The 25,387-nt window shown below is 39.4% G+C and overlaps 1 long non-coding RNA gene across 1 annotated transcript in view; it reads left to right on the forward strand.

Annotated features, from left to right (window-relative positions):
- Positions 1-24,842, forward strand: part of LOC115863999 (uncharacterized) — an 87,092-nt gene extending 62,250 nt beyond the window's left edge. The window contains exon 3 of the long non-coding RNA XR_009566291.1: positions 24,677-24,842. This is a non-coding gene — a long non-coding RNA (uncharacterized lncRNA). The remainder of the gene's footprint in view (positions 1-24,676) is intronic.
- The last annotated feature ends 545 nt before the right edge of the window (positions 24,843-25,387 follow it).

Here is a 25,387-nt window from a genome sequence, read left to right on the forward strand (position 1 = left end):
TGAGACATGGATGGACCTAGAGACTGTCATACAGAGTAAAGTAAGTCAGAAAGAGAAAAACAAATATCATATATTAATGCATATATGTGGAATCTAGAAAAATGGTACAGATGAACCGGTTTGCAAGGCAGAAATAGAGACATAGATGTAGAGAACAAACATATGGATACCAAGGGGGGAAAGTGTGGGTGGGGTGGGGTAGTGGTGGGATGAACTGGGAGATTGGGATTGACATATGTACACTAATATGTATAAAATAGATAACTAATAAGAACCTGCTGTATAAAAATAAAATTTAAAACACAGAATAAAAAATAAAATTTATGGAAATTTTAGGGACTTCCCTGGTGGCGCAGTGGTTAAGAATCTGCCTGCTAAGGCAGGGGACATGGGTTTGAGCCCTGGTCTGGGAAGATCCCACATGCTGCACAGCAACTAAGCTCTTGTCCCACAACTACTGAGCCTGCACTGTAGAGCCCACGAGCCACAACTACTGAAGCCCACAGGCCTAGAGCCTGTGCTCTGCAACAAGAGAAGCCACTGCAAAGAGAAACCCGCACACCGCAATGAAGAGTAGCCCCCGTTTGCTGCAACTAGAGAAAGCCTGCACACAGCAACGAAGACCCAATGCAGCCAAAAATAAATAAATATGTAAAAAAATAAAATAAAATTTATGGAAATTTTAAAATATGCTTCATTTTCATTTGATCATATAGAGCATCATCCCATCTTAATAAAAATACATGTATATGCATACAAAAAAGACTAGAAGCAATTACAGAAAAATGTTAACTGTGGTTATAGTTATAACTGTGGTTATAGCTGAATAGTAGGATTATGGGCCATTTAAATTTTCTTTACACCTTTAATTTTTTTCATATTCTCTATAATGAACATTATTTTTTTATTGTTAGGAAAATAAATGCTATTTAAAAAAATTCTTAGAGGGTTTAGTAAGCGCTTGACTTCTCAATTCATAACTAGTAGAATGAAATATTAGTGCTTATGCATGGGAAATAGCCCAGAAATAACCCCAAACAATGACTACTTTAGAAATCAACCAGTTTCACTCTGCCTCCTCCTTTCTTTCGTTCTTATCATGAACTAGTTGTTTAAAATGTTTCCTATGGGGCTTCCCTGGTGGCGCAGTGGTTGAGAGTTCGCTTGCAGATGCAGGGGACAAGGGTTCGTGCCCTGGTTCGGGAAGATCCCACATGCCGCGGAGCGGCTGGGCCCTTGAGCCATGGCCGCTGAGCCTGCGCGTCCGGAGCCTGTGCTCCGCAGGGGGAGAGGCCGCCAACAGTGAGAGGCCCGCGTACCGCAAAAAAAAAAAAAAAAAAAAAAAGTTTCCTATAGTTGCAAGCCTATTTCTACCAAAGCAGAGTAGTGTAAAATGAATTAAGTCTAAAAGCTTACAGCTACATAAACCTAAAGTGTTAACATAATAAAAAATAAAAAGAGGTTAATAACACAAGCCCCAAAACAAATATTGTATGTAATGACATATTTCCTTCTTTCCAAAAAATCCAAAGAGCCCTAGGCCCTGTGCCAAATATTTCAGAAGTACCATAACTGGAGGTTTTTTCTACTAAAACAGTTATATATATATATATATATATATATACACACACAGACATATATATATGTTTAAACATATCTAGGAAAAGGTCTGGAAGGCTACACCTTGATATCAAGATATCAAGTCTCTAGGTTGGTAGAATTATAAACGTTTTCAGACATTTTTGCACGTCAGTATCTTCAGATTGTTCTAGAATGTACAAACATAGCCTTTTGTAAAAGAAAAAGGTGTTTTAATGTCATTTTGGAAAAAAAAGAAAAGATGCCACTGGGAGCTGTCAGAATTAGTCTCTCTGAGACCTCCCTAACTTAAAATTAGGAACAAATTACCAATTACTCACGGTATGGAAGGTTTTTTGTTTGCTTTTTTTTTTTTTTTTTTATTATTATTTTTTTTACAGTAGGTCCTTTTTGGTTATCTATTTTAAATATAGCAGTGTGTACATGTCAATCCCAAACTCCCAATCTATCCCTCCCCCTCCCTTTTCCCCCTGGTAACCATAAGTTCATTCTCTAAGTCTGTGAGTTTGTTTGCTTTGTAAATAAATTCGTTTGCATCTTTTTTTTTTTAGATTTTGCATATAAGCAATATCATATGATATTTGTCTTTCGCTGTGTGACTTATTTCACTTAGTATGATAATCTCCATGTTGCTGCAAATGGCATTATTTCATTCTTTTTAATGGCTGAGTAATATTCCACTGTATATATGCACCACATCTTCTTTATCCATTCATCTGTCATTGGACATTTAGGTTGCTTCACAGTATGGAGTTTTCACAGGCTAAATAATATAGCTTTATATTTGGTATCTTCCTATGACTTGGGAGAAAAAAAATAAGTCCTTTGAACTTATCTATGAAGCAATTTAGGAAATTCTCTTGGAAAGTTCAGTTATGCAACAGCTATTTAAATAGATTACACATCTTTCATTGGCAGTTGTATCAATGGAGTTGTACATTGATAAAAATTTAAAACAAAACAGGTAGAAAATTAAACAAACAAAGCATCATGTGAAAACAGACACGTTTCCTAAAAGAACTGCAACAAGTTAATAATTGGTCATTAAATAAAACACCTAGGACATTTTTGCATGTTAGAGGTTTTTGAGATGGACAGTTATTAGTGGTTTGGTAACATGGCCCATTTACAAAGTATATTAGCACAGTTTTTTACATAAAGTAGATGTTCAGAATCTTCTTATAAAAATTTATTTTGACTAAAACCTGTGCAATAGAAAATGATTCCAAGTTTATTTTACAAATTAATTTTTATTATTTACTATACAAAATACATGGTGCTAAGTTTTTTCCCTAAATTTGAGCATCTGGAGGAAAAACTTCAATTAATTTGAGTACACGTCTAACCGAAAGAAATAGAACCATCTGACTGAGGCACTCTGATACACTGAAAAGCACTCACTTCGAACTCTGGAATGTACTCCCAACGTTGCAGGTAACTAGCTTGTAACCTTGGGGTTCATGGTTTTCTGTTAAATAAAACAGGATCATCTCTCGCCAAGATTTCTTCTGGTTTTAAAAGTCTAAGATCTGAAAACAAACAGGAAGATTCTAAAAGGTAGAGAGAAGTTCGACCAACTGTGGACCTCGGGATCTAAGGCACAACACAGGGATGAGTCCTCTGGGTCATCTTTCTGCCTCATATATCCTAGACTCAGAGCTGAAGAAGCTGGCAACCAGCACAAATAAAGGAAAGCCCCAATAAAAGCCTACTCGCTTTAGCCAAAAGACCTGGAAAAGAGCAGCCTAGCAGGGCAGAAGAACTTCAGGCAATAAGTGCTATACTCTAGCGAAGCATGACAAAAGAAAACTGTGGCTCCAACCCCACCCAGACCAGTGGAAGCCAAGTGGAGATCTCAGACTTCCACTTTTGCCAGGCTGTAATGAAGTGCCCCAACCCTCTCCCCAGCTCTCCCTACCGCAAGTATGGTGTCAGAGGAAGCCTAGTGGAGAGTCAGGACTTTGATGGCAACCTAGTAGTAATGAGGCCAGACACCATTCACCCTATGCCTGTGGTGTCAGTGGAGTCCACATGGGGAGCAGTATTAAATCCCTCTTACCCCTCCCTAGTAGGAAGGTATCAGTGGAGGTATAGTGAGAAACTGGAACTCCCATCTCCACCTATAAGTAATGAAAATCAGCCACAGCTCAGGTACCAACAGAGGCTGAGAAGAAGCTGAGAGAGTCCACTACCCATCTGGATTTTACCCCCAACTGGCAATAATGAGGTAGCCACTCCCAACCCCCCCTTCCTTCTGCTGCTGGAGCAGTGTCAGAGGAAAGCAGCTAAAACAGAAGGTTTAAATGAGACACATATGGTCTCCTTTGAAGCACAAAAGTTTTTAATTTTGATGAAGTCCAGTTTATCTATCTTTTCTTTTGTTGCTCATGCTTTTGGTGTCATATCTAAGAATCTTTTGTCAAATTCAAGGTCATGAAGATTTGACCCTATGTTTTCCTATAAGAGTTTTATAGTTTTAGCTCTTACATTTAGGTCTTTGATCCATTTTGAGCTAATTTTTTATATGGCATAACATAAGGGTCAAACTTCATTCTTTTGCCTTTGGCTATCTACTTGTCCCAGCATTTGTTGGGAAAAAAAAAAGATTGAATGGTCTTGGCAGTCTTGTCAAAAATCGTTTGACCATAGATATATGAGTTTATTTCTGGGCTGTCAGTTCTACTCTATTGATCTATGTATCTGTCCTGGTGCCATTACCACACTGTCTTGATTAAGGTTGCTTTGTAGTAAGTTTTGAAATCAGGAAATGTGAGCCCTCCTACTTATTGTTCTACTTTTTCAAGATCAATTTTGTTATTCTGGATCCCTTGAAATTCCATATGAATTTTAGAATCAGATTGTAAATTTCTACAAAGAAGTCAGTGGGGATTCTGATAGGGATTAAGTTGAATCTGTAGGTCTGTTTCAAGAATATTGCATCTTAAGAATGTTAAGTCTTCTGATCCAAGAACATGGATTTTTCCATTTCCTTAGATCTTTAAGTTCTTTCAACAATGTTTTATGATTTTTTGGGAAATTTTACCCTTCTTTGTTAAATTTATTCCTAAGCAATTTATTCTTTTTTTTTTTTTCGGTACGTGGGCCTCTCACTGCTGTGGCCTCTCCTGTTGCGGAGCACAGGCTCTGGACGTGCAGGCACAGTGGCCATGGCTCACGGGCCCAGCCGCTCCGCAGCACGCAGGATCCCCCTGGACCGGGGCACGAACCCGTGTCCCCTGCACTGGCAGGCGCACTCCCAACCACTGCGCCACCAGGGAAGCCCCCATTTTATTCTTTTTGATGCTATCATTAATGAAATTGTTTTCTTAACTTCATTTTTGGATTGTTCATTGCAATTGTATAAAACTACAATTAATTTTTGTAAATTAATCTTGTTATCCTGTAACTTTGTGAAAACATTTCTAGTTCTAAAAGTTTTTTAGTGGATTCCTTAGGATTTTCTACATAAAAGATCATGTCATTGGTGAATAGAGATAGTTTTACTTCTTCCTTTCCAATGGATGCCTTTTCTTTTTTATGTCTTATTACCTTGGCCAGAATCTCTAATACAATGTTGAATAGAAATGGTAAGAGTGGACATCCTTGTCTTATTCTTGATCACAAGGGAAAAGCATCCAGTCTTTCACCATTAAGTATGATGTTAGCGGTGGGTATGTTGTAGGTATCTTTTATTGAGGAAGTTCTCTTCTATTCCTAGTTTGTAGAGTATTTTTATCACGAAAGGGTGTTGGATTCTGTCAAATGCTTTTTCTGTGTCTTTTGAGATTGCCTTACTCTGCTTGGGCTGCCATAACAAAATCCTGTAGATTGAGTGGTGTTAACAACAGAAATTTATTTTATCATAGTTTTAGAAGCTGGAAATCTGAGATCAGGGGCCCAGCATGGGTAAGTTCTGGTGAGAGCTCTCTTCCTGGCTTGCAGACAGCCACTTTCTCATTGTATCCTTACATGGGGGAGAAAGAGGACCAAATTCTCTGGTATCTCATCTTATAAGGGCACTAATCCCATCATGAGGGCCCTTCCCTTATGACCTCATCTAAACAAAATTACCTCCAAAATGACCCATCTCCAGATACCACACATTGGGTATTAGGCCTTCAACATATGAATTTGGGTGGTACTCAATCCAGTCCATAGAAGAGATCATCATGTAATTTTTGTTTTTTATTCTATTGAAATGATGTATTACATTAACTTGTTTTCAGATGTTGAACCAACATCGCACTCAAAAATAAATCAGTGTTATCCACTATATAAACAGGCTAAAGAAGAAAAATTACATGATCATATCAATTAATGAAGGAGAGCATTTGATAAAATTCAACACTTATTATAAAAGCTGTCAGAAAACTAGCAACAGAGGGGAAATTTCTCAACTTGAGAAAGAGCATCTACCAGAAAAACACCATTAACATTATACCTAGGACTTCCCTGGTGGTCCAGTGGTTAAGATTCCATGCTTCCAATGCAGGGGGCATGGGTTCAGTCCCTGGTTGGGGGCCACATGCCACGTGGCATGGCCAAAAATATATATATATTATACCTAATAATGAAAAATTGAATGTTTTCCCCCTAGAATCCCAAACAAAGCAAAGTTGTTCAATACTATCACTCATTCAAAACAGTGCTAGAAGTCCTAGCCAATGCAATAAAGCAAAAAAAGAAAATAAAAAGCATACAGATCAGAAAGGAAGAAATAAAATTCTCCCTATTTGCAGATAACATGATTGTCTATGTAGAAAATCCCAAGGAATCTACAAAAACAAAAACCGTCCTAGAACTAATAAGTGAGTTCAGCAAGTTCACAGGTTATAAGATAAACACAAGAATCAGTTGCATTTCTATATGCTGGCAATGAATATGTAAACGCCAAAATTTTAAATTCAATACTACTCATATTCGCTCCCCTAAAAATAAAATAAGGTGTAAGTCTAACAAAACATGTAGAGGATTTGTATGCTGAAACGTATAAAACACTGATAAAAGAAATCAGGAAGATCTAAATAAATGGAGAAATATACTGTGTTTATAGACTGGAATACTCAACAAAGTAAAAATGTCAGTTCTTTCCCAGATGGATATACAAGTATAGTTCAAGTCGTATCAAAATCCCAGCAAGGTTTTTTGTAAATAGAACAGATTATTCCAAAATTTATATGGAAATGCAAAGGATCTAGAATTGCTAAAACAATTTTGAAAAAGAAAAATAAAATGGGAGGAATCGGTCTATTTTAAGACTTCATTATATAGCTATAACAGTCAATATCATGTGTCTATTTATACATAGATCAATAGAACAGAACAGAGAGCCCAGAAATAGACACACAAATATGCTCAACTGAATTTTGACAAAGGTGCAAAAGCAATTCAACTTAAAACAGCCTTTCCAACAAAGGCTGGAATAATTGTACATCCATAGGAAAAATAATAAATCTTTCCCTAAGTCTCACATATTATGAAAAATTAACTCAGACTGGATCTTTGACTTAAGTGTAATACATAAAACAATAAAGCTTTTAGAAAAAAAATAGGAGAAAATGTTTGGGATCTAAGGTGAGGCATAGAGTTCTAAAGCCATTCCACAAAAGGAAAAATTGATAAATTGGATTTTGTATGTTAAAAACTTTTTCTCTGCAAAAAACCCTGTAAAGATGGAAAGACAAGTTACAGACTGGGAGAAAATATTTGAAAACCACATATTCAGGATTAGTTTCTAAAATATTTAAAGAACTCTCAAACTCAACAACAAAATATAAACACTCCAATTAGAATATGGGTAGAAGATATCAAGAGACCTTCTACCTAAGAGGATATAAAGATGGCAAATAATCACATGCTGGCAAGGGTGCAGAGAAACTGGGTCACTCATTACATGATAGTGCAAATGTAAAATGGTACAGTCACTATGGAAAATAGTTTGTCAGTTTCTTAAAAAAACTAAACATGTAACCACCATAGGACACAGCAATAGCACTCCTGGGCATTTGTATCAGAAAAATGAAAATGGGTTCACCCGAAAACCTGTACACAAATGTTTATAGCAACTTTATTTATAATAGCCCCAAACTGGAAACAACCCAGATGTCCATCAATGGAGAATGATTAAACAAATTGTGGTACATCCATCCCATGGAATACTACTCAGCAATAAAAAGGAACAGACTATTAATACATGCAACAACCCCTGGATGAATTTCCAGAGGAGTGTGCTAAGTGAAAAAAGCTAATCCCCCCAAATTATATACTGTATGATTCTACTTATATAATATTCTCGAAATGACAAAATTATAGAAATGCAGAGCGTATTAGTGATTACAGGGACTAAGGAGGGGGTAGGGGCAGGAAGAAAGCACATGTGGCGCCTTGAGGGATTCTTATGGTGATGGAAGTGTTCTATATCTTGACTATCAGTATCGATATCCTGGTTCTCTAATTTTGCAAGATGTTAACATTGGAGGAAAGTGGGCGAAGGGTTCATAGGATCAATCTGTGTTATTTATTACGGCGGCATATGGATCTAAAGTGACCTAAAAAAAAAGTTTAATTTAAAAAAGTCTATGATCTTCCATGCAGATAAGTAAGAAAAGCTGACATCATAATATTGCTGTTGTTTAAAAAAATAATAACTGCACTTTTCTGGTAGGTGAAATTATGGTTGAGTTTTCTTCCTTTATACTCTTCTGTATTTATGATGTTTTATTCATTGAGCATGCTTTATGTTTGAAATTAGGAAAAAAGAAGGAAGAATCAAAAAAATTCTGTGTCCTATGAAACACACTGTTACCTGGAGAATTTGAAAAAGGAGATAGAGTATAGATCAGAAACTGTCCTGAACTAGGATTCTTAGAATAAAGCAAAACCTTTTTGATTTAACAAAATTCTATTGAGCCATTACTTGTGATAGTTCTGAAGCACAGATTCCTAAAAACACTATTTGCCACAAATTCTGTTTTCGCTATAGTTAGGAGGATCATATAATTTATTATTTAAATTAGAATACTTTTGAAAGTAAAGAGGAATGTTATTAATTATTCTTGAAAAAATGGGTGAAAACTAATACTCTCCCAAAACACCTGGTACATATGCTTATCCTTGCTTTTGATCATGCTTAATTCTTATAAATCTAGAATTTTTTATATTAAAATCCAGCGACTTTAATATATGGCATCATATCAAATTAATGTACATAGCAACAGTGTTAAATACACTGTTGTTAATCATTCTCTCCTTGAAGAGCTACTTTCTTTACTTGGGTTCCAGGACCACCCTCATTTGATTCTCCTCCAGCTCCAGACTCTAACTGTTGGAGTGTCCCAGGGTTCAGCTCTCAGCTCCCTTCTTGTCTCTTCCATAGCCACACTCCTTCTCTAGGTAACCTCATCCTACCTTGTGGTTTTCTATACCTCTGAAATGCTGTTGACTTCAAAACTGGATCTTCAACCCAGACCATTCCTCTGATTTATATATAGGCTCTTATATCCAACTCCTACACAAACATCTCCACTTGAATATCTAATAAGAATCTCAACTCTAACATGTCCTGTGAAGAATTCTCAATTCCCATGCCTCCTCCCCCACCAAAATGTGTTCCATTATTGGTAGTCTCCATTTCAGTAAGTGGCTTTAGGCCAAAAACTTAAACTCATCCTTGTTTCCTGGCTTTTACTCACAGCCCACATCCAGGTCATTAGCAGGTCCTGTTGTTTGTACCTTCATAATCTATCATGAATCCGTCTTCACTTCCTCATCTCATCTTCCTTGTGTGAGCCACCATCATCTCTTTCCAATTACTGCACTGTCCAATGGTCTCCCTACTTTCATTTTCGGTTTTGCTCCCCACAGATTATTCTCCAAACAGCAGGCTGAATGCTCCTTTATATAAATATATTTTTTGTTATATACATTTGTTTTATTTTTTAGATTCCACATATCAGTGACAACACAGAATATTGTCTTTCTCTGTATGACTTATTTCACTAAGCAGAATACCCTCTAAGTCCATCCATATTGTGGCAAATGGCAGAATTGCATTCATTTTTATGACGAGTAAAATTCCATTTTGTGTGTGCGTGTGTGTGTGTGTGTATGTGTGTGTGTGTGTGTACACACACACACACACCACATCTTCTTTATCCATTCATCTGTTGCTGGACAGTTAGGTTGCTTCCGTATCTTGGCTATCGTAAATAATGCTGCTATGAATATTGGAGGGCATGTATCTTTTCAAATTAGTGTTTTTGTTTTCTTCGGATATATACCCTGGAGTGGAATTGTTGGATCATATGGTTGAATGCTCCTTTTTAAATTTAAATCAGTCATGTAGCTCCCCTACTCTCAACCCTGCAACGGGTTCCTAGTGCTGTTATTGTAGCCTACAAGGCCTTCACGATCTGCTCTCCTGCTTCCCCCCAACCTTTTCTCTAACCTCTTTTCCCGAGAAGCTCCCCTGTACACTGTGTTGCATACTGGCTTCCTTGCTATTGTTTAAACACCAAGCACATTTTCATCTCAGAGCCTTTGTACTTATTGTTCCCTCTGTCCAGAATACCCTTCCTCTAAATATCTACAGTTTCCTCTTGCTTTAAGGTCTCTGATAAAATGTGATGACTTCTGAGGGACCTGGTTACCAACTACCCTGCCAACCTAGTCATCCTCTAGCCCTTGACCCTTTCTATATAGCACTTACCACCACCATTACATATCTGTTTGCTTAGCATCTACCTCCTTCTCTAGAACACAAGCTCCGTGAGGACAGGGACTTTGTACATTTCTGAATCCCTAGAACCTAGGTCAGCATTTGGAACACAGAAAATGCTCAATAAATATTTGGTAAATGAATGAATTAAGATAATAGGGGAAATGGAACACTAGATTTTCCGTAGGGATTGCCAAGCAGAAAGATATAGTGAAGGGCTTCCCTGGTGGTGCAGTGGTTGAGAGTCCGCCTGCCAATGCAGGGGACACGGGTTCGTGCCCCAGTCTGAGAAGATCCCACATGCCACGAAGCGGCTAGGCCTGTGAGCCATGGCCGCTGAGCCTGCGCGTCCGGAGCCTGTGCTCCGCAACGGGAGAGGCCACAACAGTGAGAGGCCCACGTACCGCAAAAAATAAAAAATAAAAAGAGATATAGTGAAAATAACATGAAGGAAAAGTCATACCAACAGGCACTGAATGTGCTCAAAGGGAGATGACTGCTGACTGAGTATCAGAGTCTTGTTCTTGCCCTGCTGAAGATCTGGAATCAACAAGATAAGAGCCTGGTAATATCGTTAATAGAAGTAAGACGATGTTATCTTACAGAAGTAAGATAATTTTGTGAGATAAGAAGATTTTCTGTGTTCATGTTTTTAATAAGTATTTCTATGGAATTAAAAATAGAGAGGGATGGGGAAGAAGTGCATTTTGGGGTCTTATAATATGTAAGACAATTTGGGGTGATGGTTATGGCCATGGTGTGACATGAACTTTGGTCATGTTTTTCTGAGTAGCTTTGATTCCTTACTAAAGATTGTGAAAGCAAGTTTGGCCTGATTTGGCCAAAGTGACACCAATTTCCTGAGACAGCAGTAAGCTGCCCACTTCATAACCTATTTTCACTAATTTCTAGACAGGTGGTTGTCTGTTGCTGGTGATTCTTGGTTTAGAATGTTTATTCCAGCTCAGAACTACTGGACTACCTCACAGCCTTAATATTCAATGTTCAGTCAAGCAGTAAATGTCATAGAACCTTGTGCATGGTAGATTCAGAGCCAACCTGGTTCTGGACCAGCTCAGGAGTGTGGATGACACAGGTGGTTCAGCAGCATCTCTGTTTGGAAAGAGGAATTTAACCCTGCCCATATTAGATTATCCAACTCTCCTAACCTTCAGCAGTTCATTACTGATAGGGTAGAGTCTGAATTCCTCCAACATCATGCTTGATTGTACCTATTGTATCTATGTTTGGTAGAATTCAGTAGTGAAGCCATCTGGGCCTGGGCTTTTCTTTGTGGGTAGTGTTTCTTTTTAATTACTAATTCAACCTATTCACTTGTTATAGATCTATTCAAATTGTCTATTTCTTCTTGAGTTAGTAGTAGTAGTTTGTGTCTTTGTAGGAATTTATCTGATTCATCAAATTTGTCTAATTTGTTGGCATACGATTGTTCATAGAATTCTTATCATTTGTGGCTTAGCTGAACTAAGTATTCCTAAACATGACCCATGCTTTCTTGCCCTTTCACTTTTGCACTTGGAATGCCCTCAACTTAATCTCTGCCTATTGAATTGTATTGAATACCTACTGACACCAAAGCATTCTTCAGAGTTCTCTAGGGAATACGTGAACAAATATATATGATAAGGTCATGGCATCAAAGAGCCTACTGTCTAATATAATATTTCCTAAAGTGTGTTCTACAGAACTCCTACAAATTTCAACTCAAAAATAAGGTCCTGGGACTTCTCTGGTGGCGCAGTGGTTAAGAATCCACCTGCCAATGCAGGGGACACGGGTTCGAGCCCTAGTCTGGAAAGATCCCACATGCCACGAAGCAACTAAGCCCGTGTGCCACAACTACTGAGCCCATGCTCTGCAACAAGAGAAGCCACTGCAATGAGAAGCCCGCGCACCACAGCAAAGAGTAGCCCCCGCTCACCGCAAGTAGAGAAAGCCCATGCACAGCAACAAATACCCAACACAGCCAAAAATAAAAATTAATTAAAAAAAAATTTTTTTTAAGTTCTATGCTCAAAGACATGAGGGAGACACATTCATTCTGTAGGTGATTCATAATTCTCATTGGCACGTTAATTGCTTTAAGAAGTACTGCCACGGAGAAGCCCAGCGTTTACCCCAGTGTTTTCCCGAAAGTATTTGACCACAGAACTCTTTCTTATATAACATCTATTAACAACCCAAAGAACTTCTGTTCCATGGAACACATTTAGGAAACAGTGGTCTAGATAAAACATACACTCAAGTTTATGTGTAAACTTGGGTATATGGTACAGTACAAGTTAGAATGTCGTATTTGAGAGTGAGTCCTTAAAACATGAATAGGAAGGACTGGAGAAAAGAATGGAAGAAAGGCAGAAAAGGAAACATAAATGAAACATCCCAGGAAATAGAAAAGCAGAAGAAGTGAAGATAACAAGAGTTAAGCTAAAGAAATAGAGATCTGTCAACAATGTCAAGTGCTGCAGAGAGGTCAAAGAGACCAAGAAATGGCACTTGGATTTCACCGTCTTGAAATCAGTGTCGACTTTCAGAAGAACAATTCCAGGACAATGGTGGAAGCAGATGAAAAGGAAATAATGGGTAAGTAGAGTAAGCATGTGACCTCCAAGGAAGCAGGGGTTTTTGTTTCTTTTATTTACTGATGTTCCCCATCATGTAGAAGCGTCCTGGCATATTGAAAGTTTTCCATATATATTAGTTAAATAAGTGAATGAATTAATGTATGCATAAGTGGTGGTTGAAAAAAAAGGTCAGTGGGACTTCCCTGGCAGTCCAGTTGGACTCCGCACTTGCATTGCATGGGGCACAGGTTCAGTCCCAGGTCGTGGAACTAGGATCCCACATGCTGGGCAATGTGGCCAAAAATAAAAAGTTTGGGTCAGTGTGGGTAATAAAGGAGAGACTATAATAATGGTGTCGTTGAGGAAAGGGGCAACTTGAACATGCTTTTAGGCAGAGAACTCCAGTGGAAAAGTGCAAATCAAAAGTTCAAAATAGGGCTTCCCTGGTGGCGCAGTGGTTGAGAGTCTGCCTGCCAATGCAGGGGACACGGGTTCGTACCCCCATCCGGGAAGATCCCACATGCTGCAGAGCGGCTGGGCCCGTGAGCCATGGCCGCTGAGCCTGCGCGTCCGGAGCCTGTGCTCTGCAACGGGAGAGGCCACAACAGTGAGAGGCCCGCGTACCGCAAAAAGAAAAAAAAAAAAAGTTTGAAATAGAAGAAATTGATAGAACACTATCATAATTGAAGCAATTATGAGAATGAGAACAGAGTCATAAATAGAATAGAAGGAAGCAGGTCCCACTTAGCATGTAAAATGAACTCATTCACAACTCTCTTCAAAAAAGTTGTTCCTCATTATGGGTACCATATTCCCATTAACTGTATGAAAATCCACTCAAGTACCCAAGCTAGAAACCCCAGTCTTCTTTATTACCTCCTTGTCTTCCATCTTCTTGCCTGCTTAAATGGATACCAAGTTACTTTAATTCCACTCCTGTAATGCTCCATGTATCCATTCCCATTTGTCATCCCCATTGGCACTACCCTAGGTAAGGCATTCATCATTTTCTTGCCTGGAACGTTTTAATGATTTTCTAACTATACTCTGAATTCAGTAGCTTTCTGCTCTCAGTCCTTTCTCCATAATGCCACCAGAACTATGGTCTTAAAGCCCAGATATGATCATACCATTTTTCTCTTCAAAAGAGCAGCAATACATCATTCCTATTTATTCCATGTCATTTATTGGGTGCCTCGTATGGCTAAGTGCAGGAGATGCACTGATGAGTTATGATAAAGGAAGCATTTAAAATTAGGGGTGAGGGACTTCCCTCGTGGTCCAGTAAATAAGACTCCACGCTGCCAATGCAGGGGGCCTGGGTTCGATGCCTGGTCAGGAAAGTAGATCCCATATGCATGCCACAACTAAGAGTCCGTATGCTGCAACTAAGAAGTCCGTGTGCCGCAACTAAGGATCCTGCATGCCACAATTAAAACATGCCACAATGAAGATCCCGCGTGCCACAACTAAGACCCGGTGCAGCCAAAATAAATAAATATTTTAAAAAATAATTTAAAAAATAAAATTAGGGGTGAAAAAAATCAAATGGCCAAAACAAAAAAGATGCTCAAGAATGAAATGTTATTTTTCTCCTATGAGATTGACAAAGATTAAAAAGAATGAAAATGCCCAATGTTGGCAAATATGTGGGAAAATAAGCAACCTCATCCATTATTGGTGCAAGTATTAATAGATACAGACTTTTTGGAGGGCAATTTAGCAATACCTGTTAAAACTTTAATAATACCCATTTGCCCTAACGATGGTTCTCTCTGGGGTTGTGGAATTATGAGATACTCTCTACTTTTCACAGTGTTTTTCACTACTTTTCACAATATTTAATGTTTATAATGTATATATTTTTATGTTTCAATTTGAAAAAATGAAGACACAAAATGGAAAAAAATTATCTTTCTTTGACAGATTCACACTTCTAGGTTAACCTTCAACAATGCTCAAAATGAGTCCCTAGCCCAATTCCAGCCCCACATTCTGCCACTCCCATTCACCCAGGACTACCCCAGGTAGCGCTTTTCACTCCTGTCTGCCTCTGATGTTCCTCTTTTTTTTTTAATTTATTTATTTTTTCATATTTTATTTATTTGGTTGTGCCGGGTCTTAGTTGCGGCAGTCCGGCTCCTTAGTTGTGGCATGCAAACTCTTAGTTGTGGCATGCATGTGGGATCTAGTTCCCTGACCAGGGATCAAATCCAGGCTCCCTGCATTGGGAGCGTGGAGTCTTTTTTTTTTTTTTTTTTTTTGCGGTACGCGGGCCTCTCACTGTCGTGGCCTCTCCCGTTGCGGCGCGCAGGCTCAGCGGCCATGGCTCACGGGCCTAGCCGCTCCGCGACATGTGGGATCCTCCCGGACCGGGGCAGGAACCGGTGTCCCCTGCATCAGCAGGCGAACTCTAAACCACTGTGCCACCAGGGAAGCCCGGGAGCCTGGAGTCTTTAACCACTGTGCCACCAGGGAAGTCCCTGCCTCTGATGTTCCTCTAACTGGAATGCCTCCCCTGCCTCCCCTTCCTCTATTAATCAAAACAGTACTCATCTTCCTAAAAGAACTCAGAATCATTTGCCTTTCTTTGTGAAGCTTGTCCTCCCATCTGATTTACATTGCCCCTCCAAAGGGGGTGCTAAGAGGGGAGTTTGTTTATACCTCTAGCAGGACACGGTTGGCTTGCATTGTTGTTACTTGTGTCTCCCTTACCATCATTTATTCTCCATTTCATCAGCCTTTTCTGTGAAATAACTGTTTATTTAAAAATATTTATTCAGAGTCTTGCATGTTCCATACCTAAATCCACTCTTAAACTATACATTTGTGAACAATTACCTTCAAGTCACAAAATGCTATTTTGTATTAATTTGTATTTGAAGAGAGTGCAGGAATTAATTAAACACGTCTATAGATGCCTGGTGTTTATTCATTGACAATGAGCCGGAATTATTACCTCACTTTAAGCCTTTCTCTGGTGATTTGTTTACAGAGAGTTGTGCTAAATAGCTGAATTGTTGTCATGACCCTTTGCCTAGATCTTTTCAAAACAGTCATTAGACTTGAGTTTTACATAACAAAAACACACACACAAAATCTCATAACCAGGAGAGATACTGAAAACAATTCTTAGAATTTTAAGCTTGCACATGCTTTAAGATTGGTTTTACACTGATGGGCATAGCACATGATTTTGTAACTCAACAATAATTAAATCTGACCATTTGTAAGTGCTGAAGTGTGTATGGTTGCCAAATTGTGATAACGTGTAAAATAAGTAACCTTAAATGAACTTGATCAATAGGGCTCCTTGCAGTAAATCAAAGAATTAACCACTTTTTGCTGTTTTGGTGACTACACAGTTTCAGGTCCCCAAGTGGGAGTAGCTCTTAAAGCTAAAGTGGCAGCCCCATTATCATTTGTAAATTTCCACTAACAAGCCAGGCTGGCAGCGGCTGCTGGCTGCAAGGGCTGTGACCTTTCTAACAGCATAGTATTAGTCATTGTTTTGTTTATGAGCATCTATATATGCCATGGAAGTTCTGGGGACAGAGTTTCAGAAAAAGAAAACTGAAACTAAGAAGGAAATCAAAAGCAAAATGCCTAAAACTACTTCTTTAGCCCTTTCTTTATGATCTCAGGACTTCAGGGACCTTGAAAGATTGATTTCCTCTCACTCAAGTTTCTTATAAAATTAGCTTTGGCTCATGCATCTGTAACACAGTAGTTAATTTTACAAGATAAGCAGTACAGGGGAAATGTATCTGAGGGGAAAATCCAGTGCTGGAAGCTCAAGAGACACTTACAAGGTCACAGAACAAAGCTGGTAAGTGAAGTGGTCCTACTAGAGACCTGCAAATAGCAAAGGATCTGCTTCAGGTTAATTTCAGTGTATCTTTCATCACACTTCACTTTTCTTCTCAGCCAGCATTAACTGTAAGTGGACCTTACTCAACCTGTCCTGTGAGAACCATTTGAATCACTCAGCCAAAGAACAATTGTGGTTTAAGTCCTGAAGTTTGAACTTTGCATGTTAGCATCTACTTCCCTGTAATGGTCCTGGAGGCTGTAGTAGCCACGGCAATGACTATTAACCAGTTCTTCCTGTTCACAGCTACTTATGCCATTCCTAGAGACTAAATGTGCTTTCAGATAAGCACCATGGGCTATCTGAGCAGGAAGGTATATTACAATCTTTTAAATTCAATCTCCTACTTTATGGGAGGGGGTCCCTGAGGCTCAGCTCAGAAAGATCAAGCAGGTTCTTTGGGAGCAGAGCTGGAATTAGAACCATGTGTCTCAACTAATCTAGGTTCCTAATCTAGAGCTCTTTATACTCACAGTGACTCAACACCAGAATAATTTCTCACTTTTATAGTCAGAGAAAGACTCTGTGAATTAATTAATCTTTTTATTTGGATTTGTTAATCTTTTAAAATATGCAGAAGACTCATTTAACTTCAATACTGTATATGTCAGTACTGGGAAAATGCTTACAAAGAAGCATGTTGGAGATGTCTTCTAAAACCATGTGATGGGACTGGCCTGTAAAACTGTTCAATGATCCACAAGCTACGAATTTTCAAAACAACATTAACTAGAACTATTAAATTTCCACCTGATTATCAAAGTGCTGTGGCACTCAACTTGCTTCAACAAAATTCCCTTCAAGTCAGTCAAATCACTAGGGTTTGTCTCTGTTGTACTCCAAGTGGGTGCAGCACCTCAACAGGAGAGTTCAGAGGGACACAAAATTCCTGTGGAACACACAGGACTACTTATGCTCACCTTCTCTTGATACTTCTCCCAAATACATGGAACTGGCATTTCCCAAGTGAGTCCCTTAGAATGTTAACTTGGATTTGAAAAAATGGTTCCATGATCAAGTAAATTTAAGAAACATAGTTCACTTGGTTTCTTTTATTATGCTAATTTGATTATTTATTCATTCAGCAATTTTTTTTTCAGTGTCTACTATGTTCAGGCACCGTTTGGGGGGCTTAGGATACAGGGGTGAACGAAAAGGACACACATCTCTGCTCTCACGGAACTTAAAGACAAATCAGTGAATGTAGCTTTCCCCTTCTGTTGAATTAATTCTTAGGTTAATGCCCTCTTAAGAATTAATACTTAAGTTACATTACCAGGAATGGAACAATGAATTACATAATTAATAATTTGCAATAATAATAAGCTCAATGAAGGAAAACCCCAAAGTGCTCTGGGAAGATAAAAATAAGAGGATTTAGGGGCTTCGCTGGTGGTGCAGTGGTTGAGAGTCCGCCTGCCGATGCAGGGGACACGGGTTCGTGCCCCGGTCTGGGAGGATCCCGCATGCCACGGAGCGGCTGGGCCCGTGAGCCATGGCCGCTGAGCCTGCGCGTCCGGAGCCTGTGCTCCGCAGCGGGAGAGGCCGCAGTGGTGAGAGGCCCGCGTACCGCAAAACAAAACAAAAATAAAATAGAATAAGAGGATTTATTAGGAACTTGTTGCCAGAATCTCTTGTGGAGGGTTGTTCGCCTTGATGAGATTCTGAATCTGGCTGTGGGTAGGGAGAACTTGGTATGTTGAAAGCCCCTCCTGACATGCTTCCAGTCCCTTCCATTGCCCTCCCTTTCCTTAATGAGAACCCTAAACCACACCTCAGAGCTCCATTCCTGGGCAGAGCAAAAACCCAGCACAGCCAGCTGCTGTGGCCTCAGGCTCTTCCTCCCTCCCTAGGAGTTCTAGATGAGCAACAAGCAGCAATGGGCCCTGAAAGCAGAGCCAAGTGATGGAAATTCAGTCAGAAGGAAGTGACTCAAGACTCTCACCATTAAAGACTGACATTTCCTTTAAACTTGACAACTAACTAAACTTTTTCTGAAATGTAAAAATACTTATTTTTGTGACAAAAACCATGACAGTGTTCGTCATCTTTGATTCAGCAATCCCCCTCCTGGGAATTTAACTTAAGAATTAATTCAGGGCTTCCCTGGTGGCGCAGTGATTGAGAACCCGCCTGCCAACACAGGGTACACGGGTTCAATCCCTGGTCCGGGAAGATCCCACATGCCATGGAGCAACTAAGCCCGTGTGCCACAACTACTGAGCCTACGCTCTAGAGCCCGTGAGCCACAACTACTGAGCCCACATGCTGCATCTGCTGAAGCCCACACGCCTAGAGCCCATGCTGCACAATAAGAGAAGCAGCTGCAATGAGAAGTCCGCGCACCGCAACGAAGGGTAGCCCCCACTCACCGCAACTAGAGAAAGCCTGCGCACAGCAACAAAGACCCAACTCAGCCAAAAATAAATAAATAAAATGAATAAATTTATTTTTTAAGAAAAGAATTAATTCAATAGAAGAATAAAGCTACATACACCAAGTTGGTCATTGTAATGTTAAATACAGTAACAAGGGGATAAAAGCAAACAATCTAAATATTCTACAGTTGGGAAACTGTTAGACTGTGGTATATTAACTTAGAATTATTAACTTGTGGCCATTATGTCAACTGTAGAGAAATATGAAGTAACAGCAAGTAAAAGGCAGAATACAAAGTTGTACATTAAAGAATACAAGCTATATAAAAATGGGTATGCAAAACACAAATGACAAGATTAAATGGAAAAGAGGAATCAATTTGCTAAGGTGGTAGGAAAACAGGATAGAAACCCATCATGAGCTGACTTAAGCAAAAAGGAAAAAAATCATTGGCTCAAATAACCAAGTCATGGGTAGAGCAGGGCTGGCACTGGCCTTGCCAGTCTTGAAAGAGGGACGAAAATTGCCGTCAGGATTTTGCCTGCCTCTCTCCTCTCTTCCCTCTGCAGCAAAGCCTCTTTTCTCTCAAACCTCTTCCCAAAATAAGGAGATCTTCATCTCCCTAAGATGAGTTTAGATCCCTCTACACACATTCTTAATATATTCCAACTAGGATGAAAGTGCTTGCTCAGCTCCAGTTTAAGAACAATTCTGGGGAACAGTTGGGATTGGACTGGCTTTAGCCATGTGCCCATCCCTGGACCAACAATGGCTAAGCTACCATGATTAGTACCAACCTCTCAACCAGCCATGCGGTCAAGGAATATGGATCACTTAAGAAGCTGGTAACTTCCATTAGTATACTGTGTCTGGAGGAAGAGGAAAGCATTTCCCTGAAAGGAGAGAGGTGCTGCTCCGAGTGAAAATTAATTGGCCCATTGTTCAATATAACATTTTAGAAAGATGTCTTATTCTCTTAGTACCACTCCCAATAATGTTGTGATTTCCTAATGCAACATGCTTTATTATAATGCCACATAGTACAGTAAAAAGGGCACTACATTGAATGCCAGGCAAATGGATTCTTCTAGTTCCACCATGAATCAGCTGTGTGTCCTTAAGCTAGTCCTTAAATCTCTCTGATATCAGTTTCTTCATCCCTGCCAGAATACTGTGAACTCCATGAGGGCAGAAACCAAGTCTATCTGAAATGGAGATTTGCACTTGGGAAAAACTGTGGGGGCTTGGGTTAGGCAGAGGAAGAAGTTGAAGAAGTTGAACTATGATATGGTTGCCAAAAGGCCTCAGTTGGTCCCACAGGAAACTCTGGGCTTAGGATGGCCTTTCAGAGTAGTCACAGCTTCCAGTGAGTGAGTCTACTTCATACGTCCGTATAGACTGGATGTGTGCTATCCCTACAGATGGACAGTAAACTTGGGCAAGGCAGTTGCTTGAGTCTCAGGTAATTCCTGGAGATGGATTCAGCTAAGAGCTGTTGGCAGCCAACACCCCCAGCTCCTGGGAGAATGAGTGCCTTGGTCCTGAAGGATGGTAGCACACTACAGCATCCATTACAATCAACATATTCACAGCACCAATAGGTACAGTGCCTGGCACAGGGTAGGTGCTCATTAAATATTTGTAAAATGAATAAATTATATAACATAGAAGGTGTGGATTAGATAATCCCTTTTAGCGATATTGTGTGCATCTATTTGTCTCCTGGAGGATATGTGGAAAAGATGGTAAATCAAAATCCTCACAGTTTTTGTTATTATTGTTTTTTTTTTAACATCTTTATTGGGGTATAATTGCTTTACAATGGTGTGTTAGTTTCTGCTTTATAACAAAGTGAATCAGTTATATGTATACATATGTTCCCATATCTCTTCCCTCTTGCATCTTCCTCCCTCCCACCCTCCCTATCCCACCCCTCCAGGCAGTCACAAAGCACCGAGCTGATATCCCTGTGCTATGCGGCTGCTTCCCACTAGCTATCTACCTTACGTTTTGTAGTGAATATATGTCCATGCGTCTCTCTCGCTTTGTCACAGCTCACCCTTCCCCCTCCCCATATCCTCAAGTCCGTTCTCCAGTAGGTCTGTGTCTTTATTCCTGTCTTACCCCTAGGTTCTTCATGACATTTTTTTTCTTAAATTCCATATATATGTGTTAGCATACGGTATTTGTCTTTCTCTTTCTGACTTACTTCACTCTGTATGCCAGACTCTAGGTCTATCCACCTCATTACAAATAGCTAAATTTCATTTCTTTTTATGGCTGAGTAATATTCCATTGTATATATGTGCCACATCTTCTTTATCCATTCATCCGATGATGGGCACTTAGGTTGTTTCCATCTCCAGGCTATTGTAAATAGAGCTGCAATGAACATTTTGGTACATGACTCTTTTTGTATTATGGTTTTCTCAGGGTATATGCCCAGTAGTGGGATTGCTGGGTCATATGGTAGTTCTATTTGTAGTTTTTTAAGGAACCTCCACACTGTTCTCCATACTGGCTGTACCAATTCACATTCCCACCAGCAGTGCAGGAGTGTTCCCTTTTCTGCACACCCTCTCCAGCATTTATTGTTTCTAGATTTTTTGATGATGGCCGTTCTGACTGGTGTGAGATGATATCTCATTGTAGTTTTGATTTGCATTTCCCTAATGATTAATGATGTTGAGCATTCTTTCATGTGTTTGTTGGCAGTCTGTATATCTTCTTTGGAGAAATGTCTATTTAGGTCTTCTGCCCATTTTTGGATTGGGTTGTTTGTTTTTTTGTTATTGAGCTGCATGAGCTGCTTGTAAATTTTGGAGATTAATACTTTGTCAGTTGCTTCGTTTGCAAATATTTTCTCCCATTCTGAGGGTTGTCTTTTGGTCTTGTTTATGGTTTCCTTTGCTGTGCAAAAGCTTTGAAGTTTCATTAGGTCCCATTTGTTTATTTTTGTTTTTATTTCCATTACTCTAGGAGGTGGGTCAAAAAGGATCTTGCTGTGATGTATGTCATAGAGTATTCTGCCTATGTTTTCCTCTAAGAGTTTGATAGTTTCTGGCCTTACATTTAGGTCTTTAATCCATTTTGAGCTTATTTTTGTGTATGGTGTTAGGGAGTGATCTAATCTCATACTTTTCCATGTACCTGTCCAGTTTTCCCAGCACCACTTATTGAAGAGGCTGTCCTTTCTCCACTGTACATTCCTGCGTCCTTTATCAAAGATAAGGTGACCATATGTGCGTGGGTTTATCTCTGGGCTTTCTTTCCTGTTCCTTTGATCTATCTTTCTGTTTCTGTGCCAGTACCATACTGTCTTGATTACTGTAGCCTTGTAGTATAGTCTGAAGTCAGGGAGCCTGATTCCTCCAGCTCCGTTTTTCGTTCTCAAGATTGCTTTGGCTATTCGGGGTCTTTTGTGTTTCCATACAAATTGTGAAATTTTTTGTTCTACTTCTGTGAAAAATGCTGCCGGTAGTTTGATAGAGATTGCATTGAGTCTGTAGATTGCTTTGGGTAGTAGAGTCATTTTCACAATGTTGATTCTTCCAATCCAAGAACATGGTATATCTCTCCATTTATTATTGTTTTTAAATAAAGGAATGGAGATAGGAATAGGAAAAGAATATCTATTAAAATTAATGTTGACTGACCTGTTTAGCTAGAAAACATAAAGCATTTTTTGTGATTGAGTTAATAGTAGAAAGCATTAAGGAAGCAATTACTATAGACATTACATAGAGTCAAACTGTGCCCTCCAATACAGTAGCTGCTAGTCACTGGAGGATAATTTAAACAAATTAAAATTCAATGAAATTTAAAATTTGTTTCCTCAGTCACACTAGCCACATTTCAAGTGCTCAGTAGCCATCTGTGGCTTCTGGCTACCACATTAAACAGTGGAGATACAAAGCATTTTCATCATCGTAGGAAGTTCTATTGAACAGCACTGATCTACACTGAATAGTTGTGTTCTTTTCCTCCATTCAGAAAAATCTAATTTACTCTCGTGAATTTTGCTGCTCATTATTGTGACAGTGCTGGAAAGGGAGCAAAATTTTTAAAGGCTTGAGTGAAAAAGGATTGCCCCATATCCAAGTTTCTTCTTGGAAATCCAAGTAGTACAAGACAATCCCCAAATGGAATAAATATTAGTTGTCATTTCATGCTGTTCCTGCCAGCTGGATCATCTGGGTGTAAGCAGGACAGAAGGCCCTGGGCTTCTGAAGTGAGCTCTGCTCCTGGCTCCCCACAGCCAGTGAGACACGACTGCTCTTTCAAGCCTCAAACTGTCAAGATTTAAACATTCAACAATCTGAGTTGTGTTCTTTTTAAAATGCCTCCTAGAATCTAGGCATTAGCCCAGATGTAATGTTGTCCCTTTCTTTTTTTTTTTTTTTTTTTTTGCGGTACGCGGGCCTCTCACCGCTGCGGCCTCTCCCACTGCGGAGCACAGGCTCCGCACGTGCAGGCTCAGCGGCCACGGCTCACGGGCCCAGCCGCTCCGCGGCATGTGGGATCCTCCCGGACCTGGGCACAAACCCACGTCCCCTGCATCGGCAGGCGGACTCCCAACCACCGTGCCACCAGGGAAACCCTGTCCCTTTCTTTATTAATTTTTTGACCTCTTATATTATTGAAAATTTTGAACATATACAAAAGTAGCAGATTCATGTAATGAATTCCCAAGTACCCACCAAGCAGTCTTAATAATGATCAAATCAGAGCATATCTTGTTTCGTTTATATCCCTACTCCCTCTCTCCATCAGCATTAACTTGAAGCGAACTCCGGATACCATATCATTTCATCTGTAAATATTTTCCTATGTATCTCTAAAAGATAGGGATGCTTTTAAAAAATTATATTAACCACAATATCATTATAATGCCTAAAAAACCCTAATAATTCCTTAAGATCTTCAAGTAGCCAGTCATCCAAACAAGGTCCGTACAGTGCAATGGTTGATGTATCCTTTTACGTCTTTAAATCTGTAAGTGCTCTTCCATCTCTCTTTTTCTGTCTCACAACTTTATGTAGAGGAAATCAAGTCTTCTATCCTGTAAAGTCTTCCAGAGCCTGGACTTTGCTCATTGCATACCCATGGTATAATTTAACATGTTCCTCTTTCCCCTTTATTTCCTGTATATGGGTAGTTGGACCCAGAGGCTTGTAAGACATGTTTATACATTGTATTGTATCCTTCTATTTGGTTGAAGTATCGGATAATGATGTGATCAGTCATTGCTAATAATTGCCTAGAACCATTAATTCATTTTAGGCAATAAACCCGTGATATTCTAATTCTATCATTTTCTTCATTTACTAGCTGGAATATATCCACTAAAAAAAGACACTACCTCTCATTAACTATTCAGTTATCCATAGGTAAACATAACACAGGAAAGTCAGAATAAATGCTTGATTTTTTTCTCTTTATTAACAATTTTCAAAAGAATGAGCTGATTCCTTACCATCCTCTAGGAGATTAACTGTGAGTTTTGTTTTGTTTTGTTTTTTTTAGCTGTACGCGGGCCTCTCATTGTTGTGGCCTCTCCCGTTGCGGAGCACAGGCTCCGGATGCGCAGACTCAGCGGCCATGCCTCACGGGCCCAGCCGCTCTGCGGCATGTGGGATCTTTCTGGACCAGGGCACGAACCCATGTCCCCTGCATCGGCAGGCAGACTCTCAACCACTGCGCCACCAGGGAAGCCCTAACTGTGAGTTTTTATTTTTATTTTCTTAGTATCAGAAGAGGTAAACATATCTGATGTGTTTTAATCTATTGCAGTTATTTTTCTTACACAAATTGTTCCATCTTTGGCCATTGGGAGCATCTTCAAGTTGGCTCTGGAGCCCTTTTGACATGACCTCAATAGTCTTTGATAATTTCTTTATTATCTAGTATAACAACATGTCCCCACTTTCTAATCTGTTTGCTGTTATATTATCCCATATTCTCCTGCAAATACACCAGTCACTGATTGTGCAGTCTCAGAACCTGAGATATTTCTTATATAAGAACAAAGAGAGGCAATCGTTATATCTTTAATACATTTTGAATAATTTATATTCATTTATTTATCTAACAAGTAGTTATTGAGAACTGGCAATGTATTAGGCACTAGCATAATTCTCAATCCAGCAGGAAAGACTGACAATAAAATTCTATTAATAGTTATATGTAAGTGTGCTGTGGTGAAAAGGATTGTAAAAGAAAAGGAGAGGGTGCGAT

Source organism: Globicephala melas, chromosome 12 (genome assembly GCF_963455315.2).
Source record: "Globicephala melas chromosome 12, mGloMel1.2, whole genome shotgun sequence".
Lineage (NCBI taxonomy): Eukaryota > Metazoa > Chordata > Mammalia > Artiodactyla > Delphinidae > Globicephala > Globicephala melas.